The following is a 16,684-nucleotide window of genomic DNA, read 5'->3' on the forward strand; positions in this document are numbered from 1 at the left end:
AGCAGTGTCAGGTACTTTAAGAGAATAACCAACTGTTAGATGCTGTTATACTATCTGCGTGATTGGCAAAAAAAGGAGGCATACATGTCATAAAAAAACGAATCCTGAGTCACGTGGCCCAAGCACAGAAGACAAAGAAGAGGGAAATCACTTGAAGGAAGGGGAGGAGAAGGGACAGGGCACTACTTACAGGCAGTAAACTAGGTAGGGGGGATTTGGATTGAACTAGCGGGTGAAGGTGATGGGGTATGGAAATGGCGTGGAAATACATTAAAGGGACGTTGCAAGTGGGGAACAACGGGTGACAAATGGGCTATATCAAAGGGAAAGAGCAGGACTTCCCTGGTGATCCAGTGGTTGGGATTCCATGCTGCCAATTCAGGGGGCAAGGGTTCGATCCTTGATCCAGGAACTAGGATCCCACCCATCTCGTGGTACCACAAAAAAAAAAAAAAAAATACAAAGGGAAAGAGTAGGCCTAGGTTATATACTATAAGTTGGCATGACATATGTGGCTGTTTAATAAACCACTTCTTGTAATTATCAAGAAAATTTTAAATACTCAACTCCTACTATCTAGTTAAAGAAAATCTAAAACAATTTCCTAAACCAAAAATAAGCTGAATGTATTCATACAGCCTTTTGAACATTAAGAAAAGTCTTTTTTAAAAATAAAACACTCCTCTCTCCTCCTTCAGATGAATATCATCACTCTCCTGGAAAAATGTAACCTCAAGCATCCAGGAAGGTTAAGCTGCCTACAGATGGTGGTATATGATTCCCCACCATCGCCCCTTCTCCCACACTTCTTTTTAAAACTCTTCTTTGTCCAAATTAAGGACAATTTTGACACATCAAAGTGAGCACCATTGTGCTGGGGATGTATGTTTGTACGAAGAGTTATCTGTAGCCATGTGCAGAAAAATTAGCAAGGGTATATTTCCCCCTCCTTAAATACCACACACACATACAAAGTACCTCACTTATTTGCAGCTTCTTCATGAATGACTCTCCGTAATCCCCTAGACTAAAAAAATTGCTATTCTCTTCTATTACTTCAGAGCATCCTTTAAATTAAAATTTAATGCCAGTTAAATTCCCTAGAGTAAAACCAACAAACTACTTTCCATTTGCAGCTTCGACTATTCACCTGGCACTTGATTGTAGCTGTTGTTCAGAAGCGTCCAACTCTTGGCAACCCCATGGACTGCAGCACTCCAGGCTTCCCCGTCCTTTACGATCTTCCGGGGTTTGCTCAAACTCATGTCCATTGAGTTGATGATGCCATCTAACTATCTCATCCTTTGTAGCCCCCTTCTCCTCATGCCCTCAATCTTTCTTCATAAATCACTTTGTAAAAATGCTATATTTAGTTTCTATAAGAGGATTTTTTCTTATTCTATAAAATTTCAAACAATCACAAAAGTAGACTAGTGTAATACACCTCATGTGGACCTTCTACAATCGTTTTCAGTCTTGTTTCATCTACCCTTCCTTCCCCAATATTCAAAAATAGAATTTCAGACAGCATGTCATTTCATCTGTAAACACTTCAACTTGCATTCTGAGAAGGATTTTTTCTGTAAGCAATCACCCATGAGAGAATGCTTAGTAATTATAGAAACTGTTTTGTTTTTTTTTAATGGCATTTCTGGGTGCTGAAAAATGACTTTATCTCTTTGCTTAAAAATAAAGGCTACTGATTAAAACTAGATTCTAGGGACAGTCCATCTGAGCCCAGTCCAGCCATCCAGAATGAGTGCAGAAATCATTCACTATAGTGCCAAGTATAAACTTGGCAAAAACAAAATTACTCATACTCTACATATACATACACATGGTCAATTTCTTATAAGGTTAGAAAATGAATTAATAAAGCTGTAATGAAAACCAAAGCCTGTTCAGGGCTGGAACTTCCCCAAAAGGCCATTGATTCAGCTACTGCGGCTGCTCAGAAAGTGTCATGAGTCAGCTTTAAAGATGAACTGTGCTGATTTGGAAAAAAGGATCTAGTATGGGGTTGAGGAGTGGGGTGAGGGAAGAGGTACTAGGCTCTTGTCCAGTAGCTGACCAGGGGCCCTGAGGGGCTGACTGCATTTCCATCTGTATTAATTAGTTGAAAACTGAATGCTAAAAACAGGTCTACAGTGGTAGTTCTCCAAGTGAGATCTTCCCCAGACCAGCACCAGTGCCTGGGAACCTATCAGAAAAGCAACATTTCAACCCCTAACCCAGACCTACTGAATCAGAAACTTTCAGGGCCTAGAAACCTATGCTTTAGCAAGTCCTCTTCGGTGATTCTGCCATATACCAAAAATTTCAGAACTGCTGGCCTAATACCATCTACATGTGATAGTGACTAACCACATGTCACTATCTCACTTTAAATTTAAAGTGCTCATGTGTGCTCAGTCGCTTCAGTAATGTCTGACTCTGCAACACCACGGACAACCTCGCAGCCTGCCAGAATCCTCTGTCTGTGAGATTTTCCCAGCAAGAGTACTGGGGTGGGGTGCCATGCCCTTCTTCAGGGGATCTTCCCAACCCAGGGATCAAACCCACGTCTAAACTAAAAGTAATTACAATTAAATAAAATTTCAAACTCAGTTAGCTGTGGCTACCATATCAGTCAACACAGATTACAGAACATTTGTACCATCACAGAAAGTGCCTATGGGCAGCAATGGTCTAGAGCATTTAAAATGAACTTCAATTTACCATCCATAGAATGCAATGCTTCTCTAATTCTGGGGCACCCAAAGGTGAAATTCTGATTATTGCTGGATCTCAAGAGCCTGTAGCCTCCAGGTATCTATTGTATGATTGGATTCCACAGTGGGAAACATCAAGAGAATTGGGGTAAAGAGGAAACCATGGTGACTGTTACCCAACTTGGCCACATAGGCCAGGTCTGGGTCCATGGAAAATAAATGTGGCTACAGGTAGCCGCTGAAGCTACTGTTTTCACCAGGCACTTTGTAAAACAGATATAAGTAAAGCTCTTTGTTTCATTACAGAGATGAGACCGATGCACCAAGATCAAAGGCATCTGATTAAATCAGCTGTCAAAGTTCTGCAGACTGAGATTCACTGAGACTCCTGGGGGTTACCCCATCCTCCAGGAAGGCCCCCAAAGTCGCAACAGAGATGAGACACGTCCCGCCGATGGCTCTGCCTGAGGAGAACATGGCATGACCGTGAACCATGTGTGATATCCTCAGAGATAATCAGACGGTAAAGAATCTGTCTGCAATGCAGGAGATCCAGGTTCAATCTCTGGGTCAGGAAGATCCCCTGGAGAAGGGAATTGGCAACCCACTCCAGTATTCTTGCCTGGAGAATCCCATGGACAGAGGAGCCTGACAGGCTACATAGGGTTGCAAAGAGTTGGACACAACTGAGCAACTAACACACACCAAGATAAGCCAGAGCAGTCAAGAAGAGGACTGAGGGGCTGCCTCCCACCCAGGAGGGCCTAAGGCACTGGCGCCATTTCAGTATGAGTGCTAATACCAGCCAGAGAAGGCAATGGCACCCCACTCCAGTACTCTTGCCTGGAAAATTGCATGGGCGGAGGAGCCTGGTAGGTTGCAGTCCATGGGGTCGCTAAGAGTCAGACACAACTGAGCGACTTCACTTTCACTTTTCACTTTCATGCACTGGAGAAGGAAATGGCAACCCACTCGTGTTCTTGCCTGGAGAATTCCAGGGACGGGGAGCCTGGTGGGCTGCCGTCTATGGGGTCGCACAGAGTCGGACACGACTGAAGCAACTTAGCAGCAGCAGCAGCAGCTGATACCAGCTTGTGTGCACGCTCCCACAGGGTAGTGGGGCGGGGGACTGTCCGTGTGCTGAACATTCACTGCATTCTATCCTATTTTAATATCATCTTCAAACTGATCTCAAGGAAATGGCTTAAAAACTCTGCTAATATGACACAGGACCATTTATCTGCACTGAACTGAAAGTTAAAGGAGGCAAGTTGAGAAAGGATCCTCACATCTCTGTGCACCTCCCCCCCTCACCACTCACCATCTCAGTACCTCCCACCAGGATGAGTGGGAAACAGAGAACTCACTTGCTCAATGGAGTCTAGTTTTGTAATGCGTTATTGCTCTGAGGAATAGCTTTAATAGTAATTATGGAAAACAGCCCAAAGGAATGAATCTTTGGGCTTCCCTGATGGTACAGTGGATAAGAATCCACCTGCCAATGCAAGGGACACGGGTTCAATCCCTGGTCCAGGAAGAGTCCACATGCCATGGGTCGACTCAAGCCTGTGTGCCTCAACTACTGAGCCTGTCTAGGGTCTGGGAGCCACAAGTACTGAGCCTGTGTGCCACAAGTACTGAAGCCTGAGAGCACAGAACCTGTGCTCCACATAAGAAAAGCTACCGCAAAGAGAAGCCTGCTCGTGGCAACTAGAGAAAAGCCCTCCTGCAGCAACAAAGACCCAGTACAACCAAAAAACATACGTTAAAAAAAGAAAGAAAGAAATCCTTACTGCTGGAAACTCAGGCCTTTGTGACCTATAACTGAGAGACCCCACTTGGTCCAAGTATAAAGCTAGCCACTGTGGGACAGGCAAGCAGACCAGCCCATGCTGTGGTCTGTGCCGTGGTCTCCTTCCTTCCCATCCCATATCCTCACAGAACTTTCCTCTATCAACATTTCCCATCCTTCTAAACCTCTGAGTCTTCCTATTACATCTAAACATGCTCAAGTCTCTTCCATCACAATGAGGAAAAAAATCTTCCCCCAGACCTCATGTCACCCACTCTCCCCTCTGCTCTGCCTCCTCTCTCTTCCAGCCGACCTTCTAGAATACACTGTTTAAACAGTCTGTCTCTACCCTGATCCTCCCTAAAGCCAGTGATGTCTGGCTTCTGCCTCTTCCCAGCCACTGAAAAATCTAGGTCATGGTTAAAGCCACAGTGTCTAGCACAGAGCCTGGCCCCACACAGGCTCGGTCAACACTAAGTGCATGGGGAATTTCTGTGCTCTTAGATCAGACAGTGCTTACTTCCCTACATTCCCAGCAGCACCTCCCTCCTGAAACAGTGCACATCCCTGTTTGTTTTTTTTAATCCACTTCTCAAGCTGCTCCTAATCTTCCTCCTCCAGCTTTCCTTGATTCCTGTGACCCTCATATCCATACATGATTATGTGAGAGTTCGACTATAAAGAAAGCTGAGCACAGAAGAATTGATGCTTTTGAACTGTGGTGTTGGAGAAGACTATTGAGAGTCCCTTGGACTGCAAGGAGATCCAACCAGTCCATCCTAAAGGAGATCAGCCCTGGGTGTTCATTGGAAGGACTGATGTTGAAGCTGAAACTCCAGTACTTTGGCCACCTCATGAGAAGAGCTAACTCATTTGAAAAGACCCTGATGCTGGAAAAGATTGAAGGCAGGAGGAGAAGGGGATGACAGAGGATAAGATGGCTGGATGGCATCACCAACTCAATGGACATGAGTTTGGATAAACTCCGGGACTTGGTGATGGACAGGGAGGCCTGGCATGCTGTGGTTCATGTGGTCGCAGAGTTGGACACGACTGAGCGACTGAACTGACCTGTGATCCTCAGGGTTCTGTCCCTGGCTGTCTTTGCCTTACACATTTTCCTACCCATCTCATCTACTCCCAAGGGTCAGCTCCCAATTCCATGCTGATAACTCCCAAAGCTGTTACCAGCAGCTTCTCTCACCTCTGAACTTACGGTCAATGTCTCAACAAATGACTTAGATGTCTCAAAGGCACACAATCTCATCACCATCCTGCCCCTTGATCACTCACAAAAAAAATCTGATCACTGTGTGCTTTCTAGTGAATAGCACCACCACCCACCTGGTCCCCATGTAAGAAGCCAGGGTTTTTTCCTTGATTTCTCATCTCTGACCAATCACTCTCTCTCTTAAGCATCTCCTGATAGACCTACATCTTCTCTTCATTGCCATCTGACATAGTGATATGGCTTCCAGATTGTTTTCCCTGCCTCCAGTCTTGCCCACCCACCCATCCATCCCCATTCATCTCCACTTCAGTTTCAGTGGCCCTTCTCAACGGGTAATTCTGAAAGTGGGGTCCTCAGATCAGCTGCAACACCTGAGAACTTGTTAAAATGCAAATTTTCAGGCTCCTCCCCAGACCTACTTAATCAGAAACTCTGGGGGTGGGGTCCAGTAACATGTTTTAACAAGCCCTTTAGGTCATTGTGGGTAGCTCAGCTGGTAAAGAATCATCCTACAATGCAGGAGACCCCGGTTTGATTCCTCGGTCTGGAAGATCCCCTGGCGAAGGGATAGGCTACCCACTGCAGTATTCTTGGCTTTCCTGGTAGCTCAGCTGGTAAAGAGTCCGCCTGTAATGCGGGAGACATGGGTTCAATCCCTGGGTTGGGAAGATCCCCGGAGGAGGGCATGGCAACCCACTCCAGTATTCTTGCCTGGAGAATCCCAAGGACAGTGGAGCCTGGAGGGCTACAGTCCATAGGGTCACAAAGAGTCAGACATGACTGAGAGACTAAGCACAGAACAAAACCAGGTAACTGTGATGCAGTGTGAGAACCACTGCTTTAAAATATCAATCTGCTCACATCACTCTCCTGATTGAAAGCCTTCAGTGGCTTGTCACTGTCCCTACAACAAAGATCAAGTTCTTCAATATCATTTATTATAGAAACCATCATCCCCAATATGAGAAATGATGGTTGAATAGGAACTAAACAGACAAAAAATGTCTAGGGGTGAGACTATGAGGAAGGTATTACTGGCGAAAGCAATAGCATTTGGAAAATGAAGAAAGAGAATTATGGCACGCTGAGGAAATTGGTTCACACCTAGAATGATCAAGAAATGAGACCAAGAAGATAAACTATCTAAACACGTAATGGAAAATAATACTTTCTTCCTTTCTCAGGTGTCAAAATAATACCTGTTCTTCATCCATTCATCCTGTCCCCCTTCACCAACCAAAAAACCGGCCACAACAGATTTACTATACAGAACTCCTTAGCCACTATTTCCTGCTTAAAACTCCTAAGTGGTAAGAACTTATTCTCTCAATATTTGGTCCTATAAATTAAACACACACCTCAAATTGGCCTTCTGGGTTCTCACCAATTACTCATTTCCCATCACAGTCCCGTATCTTCTTTAACTCTACTACCCCAGGTCCCTCACCTTCTGCTAAAATTGCTTCAAATCCCACCTCCTCTCAGGAAATATCACTATAATCAGGCAAACTCTTATCACTCCATAGATCCTCAGTATTTAAAGGAGGTGTGTATGTGTGTCTGTATAAATATCACTTGCTGCACCATCAAACTCAAGACTATTTATAAGACACTTGTATCTACCTATTCAACAGTTCGACTTCCTCAAGGGCAAAACTGTCTCTCTTCTCAGTTGCCTTGTTTTCAAAATAAGCAGGAAGAATAAAATGACAACTAAGATCAATTCCAACTCTAAAATTTCATTACCTATAATCACATTTAGTGCTCTGCATATTTTAAACAGTCCATAAATGGTGTTGATTAAGGCTCCAGAAATCACACTTCTAAAAAGTCACAGAGATATTTGGCAAAACTAATTATGTAAAGTTTAAAAATAAAATTAAATTAAAAAAAATAAAAACAAAAGCATCAAAAAAAAATAAAAAGTCACAGAGAACTTGCCTTCCCAATTATTTCCCTCTTTGAAAAAATCAAGGTAAAGGCAGTTTTTCTTTGATTTCCACCCTTTCAGAGGTTTACATTTCAACCATCTTGTAGGCTAGTAAGATTTAGCCATATTTCATATTTAAGTAAACAAGAACTTAATAACCTTTCCATAATAACGTTCTTATCACTCCCATAAAAGTAGTCTCCCATCTCTGGCGGGGAAAGACTAAAGAAACACTTCAAAGGGAAAGAATGAAAACTTGTCAGCATCTTCTACAAGCAGATTCTCCCCTAAGGACTCACAGCTTGAAAAAGAAAGTATTTTCCACATGGCTCTATCTGTAACAAATTATTCTTTTTGTTTGTTTTTTAACCACAAGTTTAGTCACTGCTGTGAACTACAGATATGTATCAAGGAGGACTTCTGAAACTGATGTCACAAGAATTGAATCCTATGAAGACAGTTTCAACTTGACCTTCCAAGAAAACACTGTTCTTACTCTAAGGCAAACGGAAGAATTCCTGAGCCCAAACAGTCAGTGATGCCATTTCCCTTGTCCTTATCAGCAGTGTGCTTGTTAAGAGGCAGAAGGACATGTCAGTTTTCACAGCCAGACTAACAAGCAGAAGATTTTGGTTCTTTGCAAGCATAAAGTCACAGCATGCACATTTATTAAATTTTTCTCTTTTCCATGTCTTTCAACAAGCAAGCAACTTCATAGCTGAGTTTGGTACTAAATGCCATAGTAATGGCCCAATAAAGCCATCACAGGGCCTCCCTGGTGGCTCGTTGGTAAGGAATCCACCTGCTAGTGAAGGAGACGTGGGTTCAATCCCTGGGTCGGGAAGATCCCCTGAAGAAGGAAATGGCAACCCATTCCAGTATTCTTGCCTGGGAAATCCCAAAGACAGGGGAGCCTGGCAGGCTACAGTCCATGCGGTTGTAAAAAGAGCAGGACACAACTTAGCAACTTAACAAAGTCCTAACTCTTTCATGTGGGAAAGCAGGTTGACCCAAAGTTCTTATAAGCTCAGTCCTCACTTTGTGGCACTTCCTTAGATATTCTCAGTAGAGGATCCACTTGGCAGTACTGCATTGCAACTTCATTATCTGCTTGCTACTAGCGGTTAAGATGCCAACTCTTTTGTTCAATTCTACAAAGTATATGATCAAAATTTATTTATGGTAAAACCAATCTACCCAGTTCAGTTCAGAGTCGGACACGACTGAGCGACTGAACTGATCTTGCAGACTGTTCTTTAGCATTAAAGGAGTAACTATATAATTCACTTTTGCAATACCTGGCACATAATAAGGACTTGTTCCTTTTTTCAGTGTCTTTAGGGTCAAAGATCAGAGAAGGCAATGGCACCCCACTCCAGTACTCTTGCCTGGAAAATCCCATGGACGGAGGAGCCTGGTAGGCTGCAGTCCATGGGGTCGCTAAGAGTTGGACACAACTGAGCGACTTTCCTTTCACTTTTCACTTTCATGCATTGGAGAAGGAAATGGCAACCCACTCCAGTGTTCTTGCCTGGAGAATCTCAGGGACGGGGGAGCCTGGTGGGCTGCCGTCTATGGGGTCGCACAGAGTTGGACACGACTGAAGTGATTTAGCAGCTTAGCAGCAGCAGCAGGGTCAAACATATCAGGGCACTGACTTCTAAGAAGGTTACCCTACTGATCCTAGCTGGGGAAAGAATACAACTTGTAATCTGCAAAATACAGGAAACTGACACGACTCAAGCGATTTAGCAGCAGCAGCATTCCCAATCTACAGATGAAGGTTCCCACAGAGAGACTATTGTGTACAAAAGTCACTTTCACACCTAGAACAAAACACCTTTTAGTAAAAATGCATGTTTTAAAACCTGTTTTCTTATTTAATTTCAATACCCATTATGTAAAATAAGATAAAATTTGGGTTAGACTGAAAAACAAAGCACACCCCAAAAGATTTTTCTTAAGGAAAATAAATCTTGAACCTAACATAACTTGCATTCAGTTCCTGATGTAAGAGTTCAGGATTTTTTTTTTTTTTTTTTTGGAGTAGTTTGTTAGATTTTTCAATCCTCAAATTAGCGATTTTTAAATAGACACACAACACTCCTAGTTTCTTTCTAATTCTATTCCATTTTTGTCAATTTCCACATGTTACATGGTCATTTCTTTTTCTACACCAAGGAACTTTTTCCTTCTAAATGCCAAATCTCCTAAAAAGATACGGATATTAGCCCTAGAACACTTCAATTAGATATGGCACCTCACACAAAGAATTAAACTGAATTCAATCTATTTGATAGACCAGTCAAGAATTTGTTTTTAATTTTACTTTCTTTTCAATAACTGAATAAATTATAAACTGGTTACACTTTCAATCCCAAATCAGTTACTCAGTCGTGTTCAACTCTGCAACACCGTAGACTGCAGCACACCAGACTTTCCTGTGTATCACCAAACCCCAGAGCTTGCGCAAATTCATGTCCATTGAGTCGGTGATGCCATCCAACCATCTCATCCTCTGTCGTCCCCTCCTCCTCCCACCTTCAATCTTTCCCAGTATCAGGGTCTTTTCAAACGAGTCAGTTCTCCGCATCAGGTGGCCAAATTATTGGAGTTTCAGCTTCAGCATCAGTCCTTCCAATGAATATTCAGGACTGATTTCTTTTAGGATGGACTGGTTGGAGCTCCTGCAGTCCAAGGGACTCTCAAGAGTCTTCTCCAACACCACAGTTCAAAAGCATCAATTCTTTGGCGCTCAGCTTTCTTTATAGTCCAACTCTCAGATCCACATTTGCATGCAGATCTGTAACATGACTACTAGAAAAACCACAGCTTTGACTAGACAGCCCTTTGTTGGCAAAGTAACGTCTCTGCTTTTTAATATGTTGTCTAGGTTGGTCATAGCTTTTCTTCCAAGAAGCAAGCATCTTTTAATTTCATGGCTGCAGTTACCATCTGCAGTGATATTGGAGCCCAAGAAAATAAAGTCTCTCACTGTTTCCATCGTTTCCCCACCTATTTGTCATGAAGTGATGGGACTGGATGCCATGATCTTAGTTTTCTGCATGTTGAGCTTTAAGCCAACTTTTTCACTCTCCTCTTTCACTTTCAACAAGAGGCTCTTTAGTTTGCTTTCTGCCATAAGGGTAGTGTCATCTGCATATCTGAGGTTATTGATATTTCTCCCAGCAATCTTGATTCCAAGCTTGTGCTTCATCCAGCCCGGCATTTTTCATGATGTACTCTGCATGTAACTTAAATAAGCAGGGTGACAATATACAGCCTTGACATACTCCTTTTCCTATTTGGAACCAGTCTGTTGTTCCATGTCCAATTCTAACTGTTGCTTCTTGACCTGCATACAGATTTCTCAGGAGGCAGGTCAGGTGGTCTGGTATTCGCATCGCTTGAAGAATTTTCCAGTCTGTTGGGATCCACAGTCAAAAGCTTTGGCATAGTCAATAAAGCAGAAATAGATGTTTTTCCGGAGCTCTCTTGCTTTTTTGATGATCCAGCGGATGTTGGCAATTTGATCTCTGGTTCCTCTGCCTTTTCTAAATCCCAAATAAACCTTCTTTATTACTGATTTCCCAATCTCAAGTACTAGAAACTCATATGTAGGAAACTGATGATTATGACATTCCTATAAAGTAAATAAAATTTCAGTTTATGAAGGAGTATCAAATAATAGCAGATTCTCCATATAGCCCTATAAATTTATACATGCAAAATAACATTAGCACCCTGAGACCACGACTGCAAACACTGAGCCTTTTACTTGGACAATATGCTGCTAAAGCAGGGAGCCTCCCTGTCCATCCTGTGCCCAGAAGCAAAGATGGTGTTTCCTGCCACTAAAATGGAAGCCACAGTCCAGCAGCACCCAGGACAAATAAGACATGCATATCAACTTCACTAACCTACACAGTATGCGTCTCTGTCCAAAAAAATCTAAGGATCTGACAACACTGTGCTGCGTTTCTGTCTAAAGCCTACTTTCTCTCCCTTCCTCCAAAGACTTGATCTCTCCCCTACCCTCTCCTCCAAGCCTGCATCACCCACTTAAGTAACTGTATGGCTCCTGCACCCCTGAGTTTGTCCCTTCTGCTTCTAGATAACAAGAGGAAGCTGGCCAACTACTTCTGATTTCTCAATGACTGTGTCCAGAAGGAAGATGAGTCAACATCATGACACCATTTTCTATTTATTCTATTGAAACCTAATGCTGAACAGGCGGTCTCACTCTCCCTAATGTCTGTGTGGTCTCATTTGAACACATTTCCCATTTTCTAGCCAAACTTCCCTTTTAATGTGTCAAATGCTAGCATTTGGGCAGCCTGCCTTCTCATTTTGGCACTAAGAAGAGAGAAGACAAACCTCAAGGGCAAATTTCACTGAAAACACCTCCCAATGTGTCCATGTAATTCTCTTTCATTTGTCATGGCCAAATTGAAGGAGGACATCTCTCTTGTTTCAAGTATACATTTCATAAAGACTCTGGATTTTTCCTCCCTCACATATTTTAGTGTCTTTTAGAACACATGAGAGGTTCAGAACTGAGTAAATGGTCTCAAATTGCCCTCTTTCAATAGACACACCCAAGAAACAGCCAAAAGATAATGATATTTAAGGACCACCATATGATTCTCATAGATGTGATGAAGAATGGACAAAGGGGACTACTGGATCACTTTTTGTTTCAATTGCTTGAATCTGGGATTTTTACTAATGGACCCTAATGTCTTAGCTGTTCTTATTGCCACTAGAATTACAAAGAATTTCAGCCAAACCAACAGACTATAAAAAGGCATAATAAAGATTTATCTGTTTTCAAAAAAGCAGCATTAAATCAATCCAGTGACCTGCTGCAAATTAGGGAAGGTTTCATGAAGTTCGTGTTATTTCTGCTGGGCCAGAGCATCTTTTTCACCACAAACAGGGCTCACTCACTGTCATCATTCCACTGCCTGGCAGCTAGAGTCTGTTTCCTCTTGCCAGGGTACCCTCATCCTCTTTCATTTGATCTTTACAAAGACCTGTGCAAACAGGCATGGCAGGTAGGAAAATGGATCCCTAGACGTTTACAACTGGATCCCATCTGAGATACACAGTGGCATATCTAATGCCTAGTCCCGAAATATCCAAACACTAGATTCTTGGAATCTAGTCTAGATTCTTGGAATGTATAAATGTGGCCACGGGGGATGACCTGTCCACCAGGATGCTTACTTCCTCTTCATACTGTCAACTTGTCACTGGGAAATGGGTTTCTAACCATGGCACTATTTCCTAGGCTCTTTGCATCTCATATTTCTCAGCACCAGAGACAACAAGGGGAAGTAATATACATCACTTCTGCGCTAAACTGGCAAAGAAGTGGAGTCCCTTCACCCTCTCGTTCCCTTTGGCTAGCTAAACTCAAGAGTCCAAAGCTGAAGGGACAGTAAGGCAGAAAAAGAAAAAAGTCTGGCCACCCACTCACCTAACAAGAGTATCTATACTAAACTGTAACTTGAACAGATGAACAATAAGCCAGTGAAATTCCGAGACAGGGTACAGCAGGTGGAGTTCAGTTCCTAACTTTTACACTAGGTTTGTAACGGGGTCAGGAAGCAGGGAAAGATCAGAATTTATCAAGTATGGGACTGCAGTACTGCACGGCACTTTCTGCTTGAGAAATCTTCACTGAAAAAGATGAGAGGGGAAAAAAAAACCCAAACAGGTCTTCTGGTGGTAGGGACACTTTTCGTACACACTGGAATACTGTAAGAGTGGAAGGAAGGGAATGTGGAGGGAGCAAACTTGGGACTCCAGTGGGTGGAAGACGTACGTGGTGGTTGCGGCCTCGTCAAGTCTCGGCACCCGGGCTTATTTCTAGACAGGAAATAGTCACGCTCCCTCTAACTCCAATCAAGTAGCACAATAAAATCCTAGAGTATCACAGGGACTTGCTGAGGTCAGCAATTTGTTGTTAACAATTTGTTGTTTAATTTGTTTGTTAAATTATCTTTCATTTCTCTCAGTCCCAACAAGCTATACCTCTCGATCCCACAATGAACAAAATTAAAATGCTGGAAAATCTATATTCAAGAGAGATAGTCTAAAACAGCCCACTTATCCCACACATCTCTTTTTAATCACCTTTACACAATGCACCATCACTAGTTATGGCTTTTTTATTTTTTTTAAGTATGGTTGATTTGGAGCGTCCCTGGTGGATCAGTGGTTAAGAATCCACCTGCCAAGCAGGAGATGTGGGTTCAATCCCTGGGTCATGGCAACTCACTCTGGTATTTCTTGCCTAGGAAATCCCATGGACAGAGGAGCCTGGCAGGCAACAGTCCACGAGGCCGCAAGAGTCGGATAGGACTTAGCGACTAAACAACAACATGACTGATTTACAGTGTTGTGTTAGTTCCCAGAAAAGTGATTAGTTTAGCAAAGTGATTCGATTATATGTATATATATGTTCTTTTTCATATTCTTTTCCACTAAGGTTTATTACAGGATATTGAATAGAGTTCCCTATGCTATACAGTAGGACCTTGTTGTTTATGTTATACACAATAGTTTGTTAATCCCAAACTCCTAATTTATTCTTCCCTCAACCCTTTCCCCTTCAGTAACCATAAGTCTGCTTTCTGTGTCTGTGAATCTGTTTCATAAATTGATTATAATCATGTGATATTTGTCTTTTTCTGAGTAAATAAATCAAAGCCATACAATTCCAGTGCCTCCAGAGACATGCAATGTAAGAACACCTTCTAGGCAGCATCTGTGATCTATCTTGGAGACTGACAAATGCTCCAAACCTCCTTGGCCACAACCGCACAGCCTAGATAGTAAGTGCCAGAGCCCACTCAGCACTCCCGAGCATGTGCCTGTGAACTCTGATGGGAAAAACAAGCATGTGTGTGTGCTGCTCGGAGGGACCGGCCCAGGGATTAGTATCACATTCATGCTAATCCTGCAGCTGGCCTAGCCAAAGAATTCCTACCCAAATCCAGGCCCCAGAGCTCTGAATAGTCAGCTTATGCTTTCCCAAAGTGGCATGAATAATTAAAGGAGCTAAGCCTACCTGCCTAACTACAGCCAGTAACAAACCCATCGGCCACCTAAAGCCAACTGCCAGCCTACTAGGGAAAGCAGGACTCAGGCTGATTCATAAACCCACTGCTGTGTTCTGCAGGAGCCCCTCAGCTATACAGGAAGACCCCATCATCACGAAGGTACCAGCTCATCACTGCACACAAACTAGAATCAAAGACCAGCAGGGATCCAGATCACATCGAAGCTGAGGAAGCACTTGGTTTTCTGCATATTGCATAAGATGCATGAGATCAAATGTCTAATTCTTATACCTAGTTTGATTCAAAGAGATTAAACTCTCAAAATCAGATTCAGCTGCAACTAGAAATACGAACCCCAAACATGCAGTTTTCAAAGTGCTGCCAGATCATACACAACCCTAACACCTCCATCCACCTACAGCCCCTGGCATCTGTACATTCTAAAAGGGCTGATCTAACATGAAAACTCACTGAGCATTACTTTCCTGCTATACAACCTGGTCTGCATAAAATTTACATACCTAACCCCATCCCTCCCCTGCTGCTCTAGGTCAGAGCAGAATTTTGTTAATGGCTACTATGCTAATTACTAGACAACTTCCAACAGTTGGAAGATTCCTTCTAAAAAATTCAGTGGAATAATTATAGTTAAGTTTCTTACTGCTGAGTTTTGCCATCACCAGCCAACTTTCCCCTCATAAACGTCCTTCTGTTTCTACTCAAAATGGGCTTTCTCCTTACATGACATTAATAGTACCAGTTTCCTCTAGTAATAATTCATTGTTTGGCCTTGCATTTGAGATTTTTCAAAGCTGGGGAAAGCAGGGCAGGACACAAATTTTCTCCAGACTACATCAGACTAATTTTCTCCCACTGCCATCTACAGAGCTTTCTTTAGAAGGGTGGGGCCAACAGTGGGGAGGGACCAGAATACAGTAGTGAGGAAGGAAAATGCTCACCCTGCTTTATCCACCATGCTCGGAACACAGGCTCCATCAGGCAGACACAGGCGGCGACGTGGTGACACATTTTCCTCAAGGACTCCTAGGCATCCTGAACAACCCCACTTACTTTTTCCAACTTTTCCTATCATCTCACAATGAAACATCATACTCAGAAGCAATTTAACTTTATGATCAGATCAACCTTGATACCCTTGTTGTTGCTATTTAGTGGCTAAGTCGTGTCCGACTGTTTTGCTACCCCATGGACTGTAGCCCACGAGGCTCCTCTGTCCATGGGATTCTCCAGGAAAGAAGACTGGTTGACATTTCCTTCTCCAAGGGATCTTCCCCACCCAGGGATCGAACCTGCATCTTCTGCTTGGCAGGCGAATTCTTTACTAGTGAGCCACCTGGGAAACCTAACACCGATACCCTTACCACACTTCATTAAGAGTCAACACCGACGCGAGACAAGACTTCCCATTGACGGTCAACCCTGCGGCCTGGTGGCAGGAAGGGAAGAGGTTGGGTTTATTTTCTCTCCTCCGGGATAAACACATCAATTTCCTTCACCTTTAGGTCTTTTGTCTATGGACATATGTAACCTACATGATTTCTCCCCATAAAATGAGTTCTCACCAACAAGGGCAAGCCACTAATTTAAAACAATCTACATCCTCCCGTGGCTGGATTACAATAGTTGAAAAGGGCCTAAGGCAATGGATTACACAATGGATGATGAAGGAGCTAATACAATTATTCACATGATTCTTTTTCTGATTCTCTGCTTAGTAGCACACAAGGTTCCTTCCCTTGGTTCGTCCTGAGCCTCCTGTTCTTAAATGCAGAGATTTAAGAATGAGCTCTTAGGAGGAAACATGAACCACTTACTGAGCACCCATTACATCTGATCCGTTCTGGGCTGCTACTATACCTAAGGCCTCATTCAATGCTAACAGCTCTATGAGGTAAGATCTGCCAGCACACAGCAGAGGCAGAACCCAAA

General features: G+C 43.0%; 1 protein-coding gene and 1 long non-coding RNA gene across 6 annotated transcripts in view; both read right to left on the reverse strand.

Moving 5' to 3' along the window:
- Positions 1 to 16,684, reverse strand: part of FMNL2 (formin like 2) — a 332,616-nt gene that overhangs the window by 218,356 nt on the left and 97,576 nt on the right.
- The window catches only part of LOC112442568 (uncharacterized), a 63,402-nt gene that overhangs the window by 18,620 nt on the left and 28,098 nt on the right, over positions 1 to 16,684 (reverse strand). The window contains exon 1 of the long non-coding RNA XR_003030741.2: positions 1 to 16,684. This exon is cut by the window's left edge and continues 18,052 nt beyond it; it is cut by the window's right edge and continues 28,098 nt beyond it. This is a non-coding gene — a long non-coding RNA (uncharacterized lncRNA).

The sequence above is a fragment of the Bos taurus genome, chromosome 2, assembly GCF_002263795.3.
Source record: "Bos taurus isolate L1 Dominette 01449 registration number 42190680 breed Hereford chromosome 2, ARS-UCD2.0, whole genome shotgun sequence".
NCBI classification, from domain to species: Eukaryota; Metazoa; Chordata; class Mammalia; order Artiodactyla; family Bovidae; genus Bos; species Bos taurus.